At 49.5% G+C, this 18,767-nt stretch overlaps 1 long non-coding RNA gene across 1 annotated transcript; it reads left to right on the forward strand.

Moving 5' to 3' along the window:
- The first annotated feature begins 71 nt into the window (after positions 1–71).
- LOC149524023 (uncharacterized) lies at positions 72–18,123 on the forward strand. Its single transcript, XR_016350199.1, has 3 exons — positions 72–5,209; positions 7,771–7,889; positions 15,594–18,123. It is a non-coding gene; the product is annotated as an uncharacterized LOC149524023 (long non-coding RNA).
- The last annotated feature ends 644 nt before the right edge of the window (positions 18,124–18,767 follow it).

The following is an 18,767-nucleotide window of genomic DNA, read 5'->3' on the forward strand; positions in this document are numbered from 1 at the left end:
AAGTGTGTGTGTGTGTGTGTGTGTGTGTGCGTGTGTGCGCGTGCGCGCTCTCTCTCTCTCTCTCTCTCTCTCTCTCTCTCTGCATCTCCCAGAAGCTTACAGCTGGGAAATTTGACCCAGAGAGTGAAATCTGCAACACCAGTGAATAAGCAGCAAAATTTGCATTGACTTCCAACAGATTTCACCCAAATGAGTCTCAAGTCAGCAGTGGCGTACACTGTTGTCACTCCTCGCCGTTGACTCCGCATGAGGATTCAGCGTAAATGCCTGACTTTCCAGTTCTGCTGGAGGAATTGTAGTCCCTTTCCTGCCTGACAGGCACCTAGTAAGCGCCACACAAAGCTGGTATCTTTGCTCTGCTCCCTCACTTGCATTTTAGGTGAAATGATACCTAGCTGGGGAACTAAGTGCAGTGCTGTCTCTGACAGGAAAGTGCTGAATGTCTAAAGCTGTCAAACCTGCTCTTCCCAACCAGTCTAAAGCAACTTACAATAACAATTCTTAACACGTCTTCACTAACTCCCAGACGCTCCAAATTCTTCGCAAGCCCATAATTAAGCTCTGCCTCACCCAGAGATGTTATTATGACAATGTTCTTCCCTGAGGAAGTCTGGGAGGATAATGGTCTGAACCCGTGACCAGAGCTCCTCCATACCGTGGCAACACGAATCACTTAATAAGTTACTTATCCAAAGTCGCAGAGCAAAGCCGTGGTAAAACGGGGAAGGCCGTCCAGAGTTGTGAATTGTCCTTTTCCGGCTCTCATCAGTGGACAACACTGGAGAAGAGCAGGAGTCTTGTGACCTGAGGCTCGACAAAAGGCTGTGCTCTCAAGCTTAGCAGTCCCCTGTGATGCCTGTGCTCTGCCACTACACGTTCTTCTAGCAGCCAGTTTCAACGAGCCCAGAAGAGTTTTTCCCATGGCTGTTCCTGGGCCTGAGACCTAAAGGCTGGGGCAAAATCAGCAAAAAGAGCCCTTGGGGCAGCCTGGGGTTGATTTCTGCTGACTCTGTGTCACAGTCAAGTGAGGTTTGTGGTCAAACCCGTCTGTACACTCATTCCTCTGAGAGGGAAGTATTGGCTTCTATCTGACGAAACACAGCTAGAATTGGTAAGTGACTCGCCATAGGCTGTACAGCAGGGGTGGGCAATAATTTTTTGCTGGGGGCCACTTCAGAAATTTTTGAAGTGGCCCCGGGCCACTCTGGAAGGGGTGGAGCCTCAAGCGGAAGGGGCGGGGCCAGATGCTTCCCCACCCACAGACTATGATTGGTCTGTGGGTGGGGGAACGCCTTTGTCCCTCCCCAGGTTCCCTCTGGGCACCCATGCCACTGGTAGTGGGAGGAGACTTCGCATGCTCCCCCTTCTGCTCTCAGGTCTTGGGGGTGGGGGAGCGCACGAAGTCTCTTCCCACCCTGCCGGGAGCACATGACCCTTCTAAGCGCCACATGCTCCTCACAGGGCAGAGGAAACGTCACATGCTCCTCCTCCCCCGAGGCCCTAATTGAGCTGGGGATGGGGAAGCAGCAGGGCCTCCCTGGGCCGGATCAACCCACTTGGCCGGCCACATTTGGCCAGCGGAGGCCCTTTTGCCCACCTCTGCTGTACAGTGTGGATCAGGGCAGAGCTCATAAAATACTAGAGGGGACCTCAAGATCATCAAGTCCAGTCCTCTGCCCTCATAACAGGACCAAGCACCAGCTGGATTATCTAGATGATCCTGATAGATGTCGATCCAACCTGCTCTTAAACATCTCCAGTGTTGGAGATTCCACGTCTTCCCTGGGCAATTTATTCCAGTGTTTAACCACCCTGACAGGTAGGAAGTTTTTCCTGGTGTCCAACCTAAACCTCCCTTGCTGCAAATTAAGCCCATTGCTTCTTGTCCTATCCCCAGAGGCCAAGGAGAACAATTTTTCTTCCTCTTTGTAGAACCCATTTAGGTACTTGAAAACTGCTGTCATGTCCCCTCTCAGTCTTCTCTTTTCTAAACTAAACAAGCCCAGTGCTTTCAGCCTCCCTCATCGCTCATGTTTTCTAGACCTTTAACCATTTTTGTTGCTCTTCTCTGGGCTCTCTTCAATTTCTCCACATCTTTCTTGAAATGTGGGGCCCAGAACTGGACACAGTACTCCAACTGAGGCCTAACCAGCGCAGAGTAGAGCAGAAGAATGACTTCTCGTGTCTTGCTCACAACACTCCTGTTAATGCAGCCCAGAATCATGTTTGCTTTTTTTGCAACAGTCTCACAGTGTTGACCTGTAGGATAAAAATTTCTGAGGCAGGCTATGATAGTCTGTTAAGAACCCCTATTCTAAATTTGGCATCTGGGACTGGCACACACACACAGTACATGACGGTTAACCACCCCCCCACCCCGCCCCAGCCCTGGATTGGAGACGGGACAAGACACATTCAATGGTGCTAGGAACAAATGTGCCATTAAGTACTCCTAATGTCTCTGCTTTAATCCCTAGATGGACCACATCTTGCAGAGAGACCTTCTTGAAGCTGACAGACCTATCACCACTTAACACATCATCGATGTCTGTTTTGTTTAAATATTTATTTTACTGGAAACACTATGTAACTTTATGTCGTTGCTCTTATTTTGCCTCACAATTAGCACCTATCCAGGGATCCAGGAACTTACCCCCCCTCTCATCACTTTGATCTGCCCGTTGATCATCCTATATAATTAGTTGTAACCTACCGTTTGGCAGTGTTCGCTGAGCGCTAACAAGCGACGTGACACTCTGACAGCGCTGTGTGTGTGTAATGAACTCTCCTGCTTGCTTCACATACGGTATACAGGTTCTGTTCCTCCAGACTCATATTTAGCTTGTGGTCGACTATGACCCCTAGATCCCTTTCTGCAGTACTTTGAAGAACAGACAACCCCTACAACTCTCTGGCGTGGTCCTTCATTGGGGTGTGACTTAATTATTTGTGAGGGACCCTCTGAGGCACCCAGCAATCGTGATATTTAAGTCAGCTAAAGTTCCTCCGAGGCTGAAGAGCTGAGCTCAGGTTCTCTCTCAGTTCAGCTACACCAAGCTGGGCTCACTTTACTTCTGGATAAGAGCATCCGCATGGGGGAGTGAATGCACTTTAACTCAAATGCATTAACTTGAAACCTTTCCCTGATTCATCTTCACTTTCCTGAGTGCCCCCATGTAGATATGCCCTCTGTGACGATTCATTGGAATAGTTTCCTTCCAGATGCTATCCTCTTTGCTGTAGCCTTAATGATGTCTCTATTTTAAGTCCTAATGCCTGTCCTCTCCTCCTCCACCTGTCCTCTGACCCATTTCTTGCCAAATAGGAAGGGCAGTGAAGAAACTTTAAACACCCAATTCTGACTTGGCTTTTTAAAGTAATTTGAATGGAAACATCCCCCCTGTCTTCCAGTTAGCAGTATCTCTTCTTTTGTTCTGCCTTAAAATTATCTCAGGGAGGAATGATGAATCCTAACTTTTGTGGCATACAATACTTTGAAATGTTCATAGCAATACGGATAAAGAGCTGAGATCTTTTGAATGGTGCAGGAACAAGGCCGAGCCGGCCAGATGCTTCTGAAACCTGCAGTGAGGTATCTGATGTTATCTGGTTTTCACAGGAGACCAGATTAAAGCGACTGACGCTTAAACATTGAATAAGTTCCAAACCTACTCCTTGCTAATCACATTTAGTTCACATCACGCTGGAGGCTAAAGAGCCAGACCCTCTGCCCTTGGTTCCTAGCGGGAGTTTGAATTTCTCAGGCAGGCTATGGAGATGATTCAGTTATTACAAGAAAGGTCTTGGCCATTTGCGGCTCCTGGGGGCGGGCAAGAGGGTTTTTTAACCTCCTTTTAATGGCCAATAAAATTAAATCAAGGACATAAAAGTTTCACAGTTAGGTTATGTCTACACTCTAGAGCAGTGTTTCCCAAACTTTTTGGCATCACGCCCCCTTTTTGATTTTTGAAAAACCCTCACGCCCCACCCCCTCCAAATAGCAGCAAAACTTGTTGAGCAAAAAAAAAAAAGAAACCGAACAGAGCAGCAAAACTTGATGGAGGGGGGGAGACTGGATCGCCTCGCTCCCCCCCAAGGAATTTCTTTGGGCACGCCCCCCAGTTTGGGAACCCATGCTCTAGAGTTAAGCCACATTATTTAAAGCATTTAATTAAAACAACTCGTTTGTGGTCCTGTGCACATCCAGTCTGGCAGCTATCCCACTATGCAACTTGCCACAAAGCACATGGGGAAGGGTTTGCAGTGCCCCGTGGGGCGGGTACAGTGCCACATGACGCAGGATTCTCAATGCTTTCATCCGACTAGCCTGCCAGTGACTTTTCAACTGGGCGGGGAGGGGTGTGATGGGGACTGTGCATGTGGGGCAGGAAGAAACGGAAAGAGTGAAGGGGGAGGTACGTGAAGACAGAGTGTGTGGTGGGGAAGAGAGAATATGTTGGCCAGCTGTCTCTAAGGCCACACGTATACTTGTGCGCCGGCGGCAGAGGCGGCCTGTGAGCCTAGGCGGACTAGGCGGTCATCTAGGGTGCCGCCAGCCCGGGGCACCCGATGATGACGTCACAGCCACTGACGGCCGTGCAGGCGGGGGCGCCGATCGCGCTTTCCACCTGGGGTGCCAGCTGCCGCAGCCGGCCTCGGACCACTCCTGGCCGGTGGTCAGTCTTCTGGCGTTCGATTTAACAGGTCTAGTAACGACTCTCTACGTCAAGCGCTGAGGGCGTCTCCGGTCAGGGCTGGCAGTTCTGAGGAGTAGGGTGCAAACGCCCCTGTGGGCTTCCCTGTCAGCCTCCCGCTGTGACAATGGGGCCTAGCTCGGCTTACGGGGTGTCGACTCCAGCTACGTTATTTACCCAGCTGGAGCGGTGAACCGTTAGCGGACCTTCAGGGTCTAGGACTTACATTCAGAGAGCCCAGGAAAGCGATCCACCCTGAAGCAGGGGAAACTCCTGACATCAGCCCCCATGCCCCTCCCCCCACTTTGCACGGCAGTCTCTCACGCACACCCACACACCCCTTTCTCTGTCGGGCTCTGTGTGCGCAGTAGAGTGGGAGATACAGCGTTCCAATTGAATGATTTTTCTCTTTGTTCCCAAAGTGGTATGCTCACGTCATGGAGAACAACAGTTCCCCCTGCTCAGACCCCGGTACCCTCTCCCTCACTCAGAATGTGCCACCCTCGCGCATCCAGGTATGTGAATACAGCCCCTCTATAAGGAGACTGCAGTGCACGCTGGGTATGCAGTGTCTGCTGCTGAGAAGGTGCATCCTCTCCTGCCTAAGCCCTAGAATGAACCACAAGCCAAGAAAGATGAGTGTGCAGTGTTTAAACTATGTGTAGGCTAGTGGTTAGGGTCAAATCCTTTATTCTCGCCAGGTGGGGTAAGGAATAGAGAGAGATTTGAACCAGGGGATTCCCACATCCTGAGTGAATACCCTCACTAATAGGTCACAGGGCATGAGAGAGCTTCCTTTGCCCCCCATCAGGAATTCACTGAGGGGGCCAGTCTGGAAGGCAGGTTCTGAGCATGCCTGCTTGATTGGGCTCCACACATAACTGGTGACAGGAAGCTTCTCTTTCCCCTCTTCAGGAGGCACAAGCAGAGATAGGTGCCTCCCTGCAGCCCAGACTAAGGCTGTGTCCACACTGGGAAGGTTTGGTGGCACAAGTGCAGTGGACATGCAAAAGTTGCCAAAAGTGAAAACCGGACAAACAGGTTTTTCTGCCTCCCATTTTCCACATTTCATGGCCACATTGCTAGCATGTAAGATCAGCCATACTGGGTCAGACCAAAGGTCCAGCTATCCTGTCTTCCATTTCCACTGCCAGTTGCCCCAGAGGGAGTGAATAGAACAGGTAACCATCATCTGATTCCTCTCCTGTCCTCCATTTCCAGCCTCTGACAAACAGAGGTTAGGGATACCATTCCTACCCATCCTGGCTAATAGCCAATGATGGGCCTAACCTCCATGAATTTATCTAGCTCTTTTTTGAACCCCGTTAAAGTCCTGGTCTTCACAATGTCCTCTAGCAAGGAGTTCCACAGGTTGACGGTGTGCTGTGTGAAGAAAAACTTTCTTTTTGTTTGTTTTAAACCTGCTACCTATTAATTTAACTTGGTAATCCCTAGCTCTTTTATTGTGGGAACAAGTAAATAACTTTTCCTTATTCACTTTTTCCACACCAGTCATGATTTTATAGACCTCTATCATATCCCCCCTTAGTCTCCCCTTTTCTAAGCTGAAAAGTCCCAGTTGTTTTAATCTCTCTTCATATGGGACCTGTTCCAAACCCCTAAGTACCTGTTGACAGAGCAAAGCAATGCGGGTGAGCAGCCCGCAGTGTTGTGGGAAGGCAGAGCTGATCCCTGTGCTGCTTGGAATTCCCTCCAAGTTCTCCCACAGCATTCTCAGCTGCTGGGAGCAGCATCATAAGTAGCTCTGTGAGCTCTCTCTGCTGAGGAATGTCAAAGCAGCAAAGTGTCTGTCCCCCTCCTCTTGCAGCAGCAGTCTGCCTGCTTCTATGTTCCTAGTGCAGGGCAGAACAGGACCATTGCAATGATTTGTTCTTTGTTTGTTCCCCAAACAGAGCAGCTCACTCAGCTGACAGATACTTGCCGGAGCTTTGAAAGGGGAGGGGCACATGCCTGCAGGGCAGCAGAGATCACAAAACACAGAGCACAGCTATCTAGGCAGGCACTGTGGGCTACTGGCGGAAGCCAGTTCTGTCGACAAAACAGAGTCCACATTGGCTTTTTGTCAACAATAAAGGGACAAAGACAAAAGTCTCTCATGGGGTAGAAGTGTTTTGTCGCCAAAACGGTGTTTTCCCCCACAAAAGTCACATAGCAGTGTAAATGCTCTCACTCTTGTTGCCAAAAGGCAATTTTTGGTGACAAAACTTGGTCGTGCAGACAAAAAGCCTTACATAGCAAAAGCTTAGAAAGGATCTGGGTTTAGGACTGTCCTATCTCATTGGCTGGCTTGGACGGCTCCCTGGCTCATATGCTGGCTTTGTGCATCACAGTCTAAGGTTCCTTTCACTACCTGTTCATTGTATAGGCGTTTAGGCACTAACTCCAGTTTTGTGGATCAGAGTCTTGTTCCAGATGCTTCAAATTGAGGCAAGAGAACACCCAAGTATCTTTGTGGATCCCAGTCCAGGTGACTTATCCCAGGACACACACAATACCTGTGGCAGGGCAAAGAGTTGAACCTAAGTTATCCAACTCCTAGCCTAACCGATGGGTTATCCTCATTCTAAGGCCCTAATCCCAGGTCTGCACCAGAAGGAGTTCCTCTTAGCTGGTGCTGCTGTGTCAAAATAGCATGGCCCACCCACTGCTAGACCCTATCTTCCCCCTGGCAGCAACTGTGCATGCAACTGCTTGGTACGATCGATCAATCGTTAGAAGGTGCTACAGCCCAGCAGTTTCAATGAAGAGGTGAATGTGTTTGCTGGCACTAGCTGCTCTGGCATGGTCTTTTGTTTTCTCTCCAGCAAAGTCCCCTCACATGTCCTTCCAGCAGCTTGTCATATAATTACTCCCGTGAGGAGACTTATAAAATAACCAATTTTGAACTTGATGCTTTTTTTTTTTTTTAAAGTAACTAAATGTTTGAACTAAAAAATACTGCTGACTGGAAAAAACAAGTCGCTTAGCTCTCTCTTTTTTAAACCACCTTAGAACAATCTCCCTGGGGAGAGAGAAATCCTAACTTTTGCTGTACAAAACACTCTGAATTTTTCAGAGCTCCCAGAATAGACAGTTGTGAACTCTGAGAGGCGCAGAAAGAAACTGGAGCCAGATGGATGCTTTTGACGCCTGCAAAGGATCACTGCTTCTGAGAGAGGCAAGCTTGCATGGAAGGTAAGATTGAAATTTACTTCAACTGGAAATAAAACACTCAACTCCCAGTCAGGTGCCCCCATCCTACTGACATTTATTTTCATAGGCTCCTCTGAAAATTATGATCTTACGATACTAACTTAAGCCACGGATGCATATTCCTTACACTTATTTAGTTATGTTTGTAAAAGTTTGGACACTAAGGCTGTGTCTACACTGGGCCACTTATTCCGGAAAAGCAGTCGCTTTTCCGGAATAACTTGCCAGCTGTCTACACTGGCCGCTTGCTTTTCCGGAAAAGCAATGACGATCTACTGTAAAATTGTCAGTGTTTTTCCGGAAAAACTATGCTGCTCCAGTTTGGGCAAAAGTCCTTTTCTGGAAAAACTATTCCAGAAAAGGGCCAGTGTAGACAGCACAGTAGTCTTTTCTGCAAAAAAGCCCCGATCGCGAAAATGACGATCGGGGCTTTTTTCCGGAAAAGCGCGTCTACATTGGCCATGGATGCTTTTCCAGAAAAAGAGCTTTTCTGGAAAAGCATCCTGCCAATGTAAACGCGCTTTTTCCGGAAATACTTATAATGGAAAACTGTTCCGTTTTAAGCATTTCCGGAAAAGGGTGCCAATGTAGACACAGCCCATGGGTACGTCTACTTTGCATGCTTATTTCGAAATAAACTATTCCGGAATAGTTATTCCAAAATAGCTTATTTTGAAATAGAACGTCTACATGCAGGGACGCCTCAAAATTAGTCCTCCATATAAAACCATGGTATGCCTACATTTGAATACTGCGTATAGATGTGGTTGCCTCATCTCAAAAGAGATATATTGGCATTGGAAAAGGTTCAGAAAAGGGCAACAAAAATTATTAGGGGTTTGAGATTAGAGGTCCCATATGAAGAGAGATTAAAAAGACTTGGATTTTTCATTTTAGAAAAGAGGAGACTAAGGGGGGATATGATAGAGGTCTAATAAAATCATGACTGGTGTGGAAAAAGTGACTACGGAAAAGTTATTTATTTATTCCCACAATATAAGAACTAGGGGTCACCAAATGAAACTAATAGGCAGCAGGTTTAAAACAAACAAAAGGAAGATTTTCTTCACTCGGCGCACAGTCAACCTGTGGAACTCCTTGCCAGAGGATAGTGTGAAGACCAGGACTTTAATAGGGTTCAAAAAAAGAGCTAGATAGATTCATGGAGGTTAGGTGCAGCAATGGCTTTTAACCAGGAGGGGTAGGAATGGTGTCCCTAGCCTCTGTTTGTCTGGAAATGGGTGACAGGAGAGGGGTCACGTGATGATTACCTGTAGCGTTCCCTTCCTCTGGGGCATCTGGCATTGGCCACTGTCGGCAGACAGGATACTGGGCTGGATGGACCTTTGGTCTGACTCAGTATGGCCGTTCTTATAAGTTCTTAGGACCTCCCCTTCAAATGCTTTGTTACCCACCAATTGCAGGAAATCCTACCTCTTCCACACTGACCTGGGTTGTAGGCTTTTCCCTCCCTAGGCTCATTCCCCATTTCCAAGCACGGACGGTGCTCATTCAGCCTCATTCGTAACAGGAGAGCTGCAAGCCCTCATGTTGCTTAGTGGACTCCTGCAGCCCCAGATTACAGTTTGAGCGCTTGTATCAGGAAGCAAGACATTGGTCACCAACCAGTAGATGGGGATCTACCGGTAGGGCTTGGAGCCTCTGCTATCCTGGTCTGCAGACACCACTCCTGCAGCTCCCGTTGATCAATACCGGGGGACTGTGGCCAGTAGACGCTGCGGGCTCAATGCCTGTAGATGGGGGGCAGCACATAGTGCCATGGAGCCATTGCCGCACGTGCCGGCTGCTTTCAGAAGCGATGGAGGGCAGGGCAGGAGTAAGCCTGCCTTAACCCCACTACTTCACCACCTGGAAGCTGTCTCTGTTAAATTGTCCCTAGCCAGAGCCTGCTTCCTGAATCTCCTCCTGCACCCAACCTCTTGCCCCAGACATGACTCCCCCTGCACCCAAACTCCTTCCCAGAGCTTGCACCCTGAAAGCCCTCCTGGACCCCAATCTCCCACCCTGGGCTGAGCCTGGAGCCCCTCCCACGCTCCAAACTCCTTAGTCCAAGACCAGATCCTGCATCACAAACCCTGCCCCAGCCTGGTGAAAGTGAGTGAGGTTTGGGGAGGAAGTGAAGAGGGCGAAGCCTTGGAGAAAGGGTGGAGCAAGAGCAGGGACTCAGAGAAGGGGAGGGAAGGAGGTGGGACGAGGGTATTTGGGTTTGAGGGAGATCTTAGCACTCAAATTGAAACAGTGATCGATGGTTAAACCGGGTGGAGCCCACTGAAGTAAGGCCTATGACCCACGGCACAGGGAAAGCTCAGGATTGTCAGGTGTGCGCCAGCCATGTGTGCGTGTTCTCTTCCTGTCCGGAAGTGCTGCGTCGTGTTGCCCTGTTACCCCCCCTTTCCCATTGCACCCCAGGTGGCTGCATCTCACTCGGTGATCAGTTAAATGATTCTTGAATAGGAGGCTCGTAAAGTGCTGCTGGAGGGAAATTGCTGCTTGAGTGCATTACGTTAATAAGCCATTTAGAAGAACCAGCAGCACTTCTTGATAGTACCCCCATACCACTAAGTATTGGCAGTAGGGAAAGAACAGTTCCAGCGCTATATATGAACAATGATGTGTCGGGGGGGGGGGGGAGACAGGGATGGCATGCAAAACTTACGTCAGTTCTAGCTACCCAAGGACTGCAGAGCAATTTGAGTCCCACCAGCCTCTCCCAAGTAAAGTCGTGACTTAGCCAGCTTGAATTATTTCACCACTTTCCTTCTGCCTGATGGGGAAGATACAGCAGGAAAAAAAAAACATCTGTCATGCCAGCTGTAGCCCTGCCGAATAAGGCGGAACATTTATATAGGAGGCTACAATAGCATTTAAAATACCACTGTTCGTACATGCTTCTGTTCCCATTACCGCTATGTCTACACTATGGGGCCTTATCGGAAAAAGGTGCACAAATTGCGGTCCACAATTTGCGTACCTTTTTCCAATAGTTTTTTCAGAAGAGGCTTTTCTGAAATTTGGCCTATCTATACTGGGCCAAATTTTGGAAAATCCTTTTCTTTTGGAAGAGCCCTTCTTCCTCGTGGGAGGAGGAAGACAGGACTTCCGAAAGAGCACATCTGCTCTTCCACACACAATAAGCAGAAAAGCAGATGCATTTTCTGGACATGGCAGAGTTTTTCCAGGATACCTCCTGGATAAACCCCGTAGTCTAGACATAGCCTATGTCTCTCACAGCTTGGGCATATTGCCCCGCATGGAGACCAGCATCCCACCTCGCAGGTAAGGGCGTCAAGGAGGGTCCACACTTTACATTCAACTCATGCAATAAGTAGACAGAGCAGGGAATTGTGATATTTTCCCCTTTTTTCGGTTTGTTTGTTTTACTCTGAATGGTAGCAATACCATTGGGTATTTGTCTGGATTTCTACATAATATTTATGTGGCTCCTGCCCATGAGGCTTGATTTTTTTCCCTTAATAGTAGGCCAGCTCTCTTATGTTTCTTCTCAAGGCACAACAGGGACACGTCCTTGCAAAGCCCCCGTCCAACGGGCTTTCATAAAGGATTCCTAAAAGGCGTTTTGCTGTAGCTCCAAGAAGACATTGATACGCCCTGCTGACTTACACATCAGTCTGTCCCAAGGGGAAGATGGCTTTCCTGAATTGATTTCCTAGTGCGGTCGTCTATTTCATACCCTGCCTCTCCCAATGCCTCGCTACAATGGGCTTTAAAATAAAACAAGGGTGTGGCCCTGAACCCAATAGGCCAAATTCTACTGCTAGACTAGTGCAGCTTTAATGGCTTCACTGGAGTGGTACGGATATAATGGTAACAGAGAGCAGAACCTGGACCAGGGATACTTGTCTTGGCCAGGTCTATGCTACTGGAGAAAGTCGACTTAAGATGCACAACTCCTGCTATGAGAATAGCATACCTGGAGTTGATGTACCTTCAGGCGACTTTCTGAAGCATCCCCGCTGTGGGAGGTTGACAGGAGAAATTCTCCTGTTGACTTCCCTTACTCCTTGTGACCCCCATGGTGTATTGGGGTCAACTGGGGTGCCATCAGCAGTCGATTTAACAGGTCCTTACTCGGGTCATGCACCAAACTTTGTGCTGTTGCCTGTATCTTTCTACCTCTCTCAAGAGCACTCACCCGCTGTAGCTGCTTGAGTTGAATGATTGTAGAGTGGAGGGAAACCAAGGCTTGGCCTATACTTAAAATAGTTGGGTCAGTCCGGGGTGTGAGTACACCACGATGTAAACCAGCCTAACTGTGTTGTCCTAACCTCCAGTGTAAATGCAGCAATGTCGGCTGTTGCTGTAGCTAACTTTGTTTGGGGAAGAACATGGCTGCATTACCACTTTTGCTGTAGGGCTGCATTACCACGACTGAGCAATGCCCCTCCCTAAGGTAGACAGCCCAAGACTAAGGCTGATCGCCCCTGAAAAATTAGATAGTCATGGCTAGCTTGTGTATGAAAAATTCACACCCCTGAGCACCATAGCTATAGAGGCGGGTTGGTTGATTTACTCCTCCGCAGCAGTACTATGATTCCACATGCAGAAGAAAACACCCTTCTGTCGCTGTAGGGTATGTCTACATGACGAGGGGACAGCGGCATGGCTGTGATATCACAACTGTGCAGCTGTAGTGCCCATAGTGCAGAGCAGGCCTAAGGGACAGAGCTGCAAAATCAGTTGGGGGAACCGCATGAAAGTGAGAAGCAAAACCACCACCAGACCCTTCATGGAGGCGGCCCCCGACTGAGAAGCAGAAAGACAATTCCCATTTCCCTCACACACCAGGCCTCGCAGGGCCCACGCTAGTAGATTATGTGAGGGAAAAATCCTCCAGGCAGCACTTTACTGCCCCACCAGGCAGAGATTGGCTCTGGCTTGTGTGACTCCGGCCTGCGAGGCTTCGGACTTCTCCCCTCCACGGCGCGGGACTGGTACGTGTGCTCCAGTCCCATGTGGGATTGTGGGGAGGAGGCGTGAGGCTGGAGTGCCAGCATAGGCTCCCCACTGCTGGGGGATGCGGGAGAAGCCTGAGCTTCAAGGGCCGAATCCAGTTCCCACGCCTTAAATTCCCCACCCCTGCTCTAGGTTGTAACCCCACCCTGCCTTTCCCTGTTGACTGCAGCTGTTTAAGCTTCTCTTTGGGGAAGGAGTTTGCTTTCTATACTGCCAATTTCAACCAACTCAGAGCCAGGCATCCTGTGTACCACCTGAGGCTTTGTCTGCACCGCAGGGTTTTTGTTCAAGCAGCTTTTTGCAGAAGAGATTTTCTGCGAAAACTTATTCCGCAAAAGCACGTCCGCACCTCAAAAGCACATCGCAAATACTGTCTAGACCAGGGGTTCCCAAACTTTTTGACTGGGGGACCAGTAAATCCATTCATGAGCTTTTGGAGGACTGGCAGCATTCATTTGCATATTTGCATATTCAATAAGCAAATGATGAATATTCAAATAAGTTGTTTCTGGTCCTCCCAAAGCCTCCAGTGCCAGCGTTAGCGAAGCTTTTGATACGGTCACCCACAATATTCTTGCCAGCAAGTTAAGGAATATGGATTGGATAGAAAGCTGGTTAGATCAGGTTTTCCCAAACATTTTACATTAGTTGGAACCCGTTTGTTTTTTTTCAGTACTGTCTTTTGCAGCCCAAAAATATAAACGCATATAAAAAAAAGAATGAAAAATGAAGAAATGTTCAGTGTTTCACCCGGCTGCATCCTCCACCCAGCCTGGGTCAGGGCTTTGGGGACCGGGCGCCACATGAGCACTTCAGGAGGCGGGAGCGGGAGCAGAGTGGGGGTAGGGTATCTGGCTAAGAGGGAAGGTGCAAGGAAGGGGAGGGTTGCAGTTGCCAGGTGTCCGGTTTTGTACTGGACTGTCTGGTATGTGAAGGTTTTGCCTGGGAAAGAAATTGAGAAATTACCAGACATATAAAATGCCCGGTATTTTCCAGTTAGGTACATGTTATAATTAGGTGTATGAGTCCTTAGCTGCCTGGATAGTAGATGTGCTCACGCTGCCTGAGTGTGTCTACCTGCCGCGCAGTTGCAACTACTCCTGGGAGGGTATGTGGGGGGGGGAGAGGGAGGGGGGGGAGGAGGAGGAGGGCCCAAATTGGAATCCCCGGCCAGACTCACTCGTCTGCCAGGGTCTGCATGTGCTCAGGTCAGTCCCGCTCCCCCCCTCCTTTCTCTTCCCGATCTCCCCAGTCCAGCCTGATTCCAGTGGCCGGTTCCCCCCCCCCCCCCCCCACCAATCTCCCCCGGTCAGCCCTGCTCCCCCAACGACCCCCCTCCCCCAGCCCTGCTGCCCCTGTCCAGCGCTGCTTCTGGCAGCTGATTCTCCCGTCCTCCTCCTCCTGATCTCCCCCGGCCAGCCCCTCCTTCCCCCCGTGCAGCCCTGGTTCTGCCGCCTGTCCTCTCCGATCTCCACCGCCGGACAGCCCTGCTACCCCCAACCCTGCTTCCGCCGCCTGCCTGGCCGGAACTCTGCGGGGCAGACCCTGCCGCTCCCAGCTCTGTTTTGGCCGCCCACCCCCCTGCTCACCTGCCTGGATCTCCACCGGGGCAGCCCCAAGCGCTGCTTCCCAGCAGCCGGTTCCTCCCCCACTCCTCCCAGCCCGCCCCACTCTGCTCCCCTCCCGGCACCCATGCTGTGGCCCGGTATTTTTTTCCTGCAGCCTAGTACCGGGTCGCGGCCCATAGTTTGGGAAACGCTGGTCTAGACCGTCCCTGATAGACATTTATCTAACCTACTCTTAAATATCTCCAGAGATGGGGATTCCACAACCTCCCTGGGCAATTTATTCCAGTGTTTAACCATCCGGACAGTTAGGAACTTTTTCCTAATGTCCAACCTAAACCTCCCTTGCTGCAGTTTAAGCCCCTTGCTCCTTGTTCTATCCCCAGAGGCCAAGATGAACAAGTTTTCTCCTTCCTCCTTATGACACCCCTTTAGATATCTGAAGTAGTGCAAAAAGGAGTTAGTCCTCGTAGAAGGAGGTATACCTACACTGCAGGAATAACGCTACCGGCAAAAGCCCTCTGTCCTGTCGATTTACTGTATTTTTTGGGGGGGTGCAAAAACGTGCTTGAGGTGTGGACGCTCTGCCTGTTTTTGCACAAAAACCTTGTAGTGTAGGCACAGCCTGAGTGAAAAGAAGGAGCCAGTCTCTTCGCTATTACAGCTTTTTTTCATTCCAGTCTCAGCCACGTCTGTTGGTCACCACTGACAACGGGTTGTGGACCCGAGTTGTCTGCCTGTGGGTTTAAAGCAGTGGCTGATGTTTCACAGTAAATTATAGGGCAGTTGATTTCATTTATTTTTTATTGAACCAACATCTTTCTAATGGTACATCCCAGAGCCAGCCAACTACAATGCAGTGTGTCTCTGTTCAAATAACACAACTGAACCTCTTAGTTACTAATGTCTGGCCTTAATCATTTTAATTTTTGCATGCTGGTCTCTGGTGAAGCCTGTAAGCCCCTCAGCTAGCTGCCTGATCCTTTTACTTCCCAGCAGCGGCCTGGAGGCGGTCACGGCACATTCCCAGTACGCTTAGGTCAGTGCCAACATGGTCCCAACCTGCTTTAATAACAGTGTTAACAAGCTTGAGGGCTTATACCGTGTTTTTCCTTCACTTAAACAGTTCTGAAAGCCAGCTGGAAACTCCCTACCGAGATTTTTCCCAGGCTCAGCTCACTCATGGACTTGTACAGTACATTGGTAGGATGGACAGCAACAGCACCACTCTACAAACACTGCCTGTAATCAAAAAACAGGGATCTGTGAAGTGATTCTGGAAACGTGGCCGCTTTGTACTCACTGGTCCCTTTGTGTGTGCAGATCCCAGCTGCTCACGGTAGGAAGTAAAGTCCCACTTCTATTAGCACATGATGGTTGATAGTGTACAGAACTTGTGAGATCTAGTCCTGGGGCAAGACCCCCACAGGGCTGGTGTCCTCACATCATCCCCCTAAAGTGCATGGCAGGGCACACGTCTGGCACCAACACTGTTCTGCGGATTACGCTGGGGGAGCTAATGCAGCTCCGGGAGAGGAAGCAGGATGCTGTTCCGGCTTGCACATTGCCCATGGAGTTGTTAAATAAGTTCCAGCTGCAGAGTCTTTTGCTGGTAACACAGCTTGACTCTCGGCACCTGGGCCCCATTCTGAAACCGTTCTGTTGTGTACTGAACCCTGGCTGCCGATCCTCAGGACAGAACTGCCCTTCCGCTAGCAGGGACGGGGCTGTTTGTGCACAATGCAAATAGGAACTTGCCCCGCCAGCCTTCCACGTGGCTGCCCTCAGCAAAACAGAGCCGTTTTCCTTTGTGGTTCGGTTTTTTTGTTTACAAGCTTTGCCCCCTACACCCGCGGCTTTCAAACTTTTTTTCCCCCTCATGTCCCAGTTGAAGAAAATGGTTGACACCCACAACCCAACATAATTTGACTGGGCTGAGAATGAAAACTTTGAGGTGTCGGAGGGGGCTCCGGCTTTGTGGGGGAGGCAGGGCTGGGGCGGGAAGGACTTACTTTGAGCAGCTCCCAGTCTGCGGTGCAGCAGGGGGGTTAAGGCAGCTTCCTGCCTCTCCTGGCACCACAGACCACATGTGCCCCAGAAGAGGCTGGTAGGCGGTTCCCAGCCAATGGGAGCGTGGAGCTAGTGCTCAGAGCAGGGGCAGCGTGTGGAGCCTTGTACGCTCCCCTCACCTAGGAGCCGGGCCTGTTGCCGTCCACTTCTGGGGTGCAGCACAGTCTGCAGTGCCAGGACAGGAAGGGAGCTGCTTTAGCCCCCCTGCAGCACCAAGACCCAGCACCTGCCCTACCACCCCCGCAGTGCTGAGTCACAACCCCTAATTTGAAAACCATGGCCTTATACTTTCCCAACATGTATCAGTCAGGACCAGGGAGAGGTTAGATCCAACTAGCTGGAAAGTCTCTGCTCAGTGCATCAATGCAACAGGAAGTGGCGAGGGTAAGTTAAGTGGCGGCAGGCTGCCTTCGGCACCAGCCCTGACCCAAAAGGCCCAGGATGGCAGAGTTGTTCAGATGTAATATAATTAATAGGGATTCTCAGCACCTGTGATCATTCCAGATGACAAATGTCTCCTTTCAAACTGCCTTAACCCACAGGGGCAGGCTGCTCAAACTCCTGCCTCGTGTCATTCTGTTTCTCTAATTGCCCCTGCAGGGGGACAGGATATTGTATGCGTCATTGCCTGACCTCTAACAGGTAGTGTGTCCAGGTTCTATGAATCAGCTTTGCTCCCTACACTGTATTTTATCAGGGCATTGGTGCCGTGTAAGCACTGGGCTTTCCAATGCACTAAGCCTGTCTTAGCTATGACAAAGCAGCCACATTCGTACCAAAGCCCAGTGAGAGTTCCTTACACGTTCAAACTACAACACAAAGATTAAAGTTGTCACACTTCACCTACCTTTATGCTCCTGCTATAGACAGATCCAAACTAACAGTGAAGAGGTTGGAGTGGGGAAGAAAAACAGGCAAGTGGTGTTTTACTCAAGGTCCTTTTTATAATCTAAGAACAGATGGGCTGCGTCTAGACTGGCATGGTTTTGCGGAAATACTTTAACGGAAAAGTTTTTCCGTTAAAAAGTATTTCCACAAAAGAGCATCCAGATTGGCACAGATGCTTTTGCGCAAAAACATCCATGCCCAGTATAGATGTGCTTTTGTGCAAGAAAGTTCCGATGGCCATTGGGCTTTCTTGCACAAAAAATTAAGGGGCCTGTCTACACTGGCCCTCTTGCACAAGTATTCTTGCACAGAGGGCTTATCCCTGAGCGGGAGCGTCAAGGTATTTGCGCAAGAAGCACCGAATTCTTACATTAGATAGTTGGTGTTCTTGCACAAAATCAAGGGGCCAGTGTAGATAGCTGGAAAGTTTTTGTGCAGAAGCACGTGCTTTTGCGCAAAATCTTGCCAGCCTAGACACACCCATGGAGTGTCCGCTAAGTTGTTCATGCTGATGCTTAAACTGCTGGCATTAAGTATCAGGGTAAACACCCCAACAGAAGAAATGAGCCTATTCACAAAGATTTTTCCAGTCTCTTAGGCTATGTCTACACTTGCGGCTTCTTGCATGAGAAATATACAAATGAGGCTAAGCATGGAATATTGCCAAGCCTCATTTGCATACCTAATGAACCACCATTTTTGCAGAAAAGGCTCTTGCACCAGAAGGAGCTGTCTACACTGCCCCTTCTTGCACAACAAAATCCCTCTTGCACAATGCTGCTACGCTGATTATTTTCAGGAAGGATGGCGTTGTGCAAGAAGGGGCAGTGTAGACAGCTCCTTCTGGTGCAAGAGCCTCTTCTGCAAAAATGGCAGTTCATTAGGTATGCAAATGAGGCTCAGCAATATTCCACAGCCTCATTTGCATATTTCTCACACAAGAAGCTGCAAGTGTAGACACAGTCTAAGAGAGCCCTCTGGCTGCTTGTGTTCTGAAGTATCTCTTTGCAAACACTGGGGCTGAAATACTGATTCAGGTGCCCAAATACCTAGCCTGATTTTCAGAGGGGCACCGCTGCATCTCATGGATTTAACGTAAGAACACAACAACTTCAGCCGAAGCCGTAGCTACTCAGCACCTCTGAAAAATGAAACAGGCCACTTAAATGCCTAAATATGTATTTAGGGGTCTGACTGAAGGCACCCAAGTTGGAAATTTGTGCACAAATTCTGCAGAGGCGTGTGTGTGTGTGGGGGAGGGGGGTTGGTTCAGCCACTACAGCCCCCCAGACAAGGTGGGTCTGTGCCTGTGGAAGAAGGGGCAGGGCCAGCCTTCCCCCCC

Source organism: Pelodiscus sinensis, chromosome 8 (assembly GCF_052426305.1).
Source record: "Pelodiscus sinensis isolate ZL-2025 chromosome 8, ASM5242630v1, whole genome shotgun sequence".
In the NCBI taxonomy this organism is placed as follows: domain Eukaryota; kingdom Metazoa; phylum Chordata; order Testudines; family Trionychidae; genus Pelodiscus; species Pelodiscus sinensis.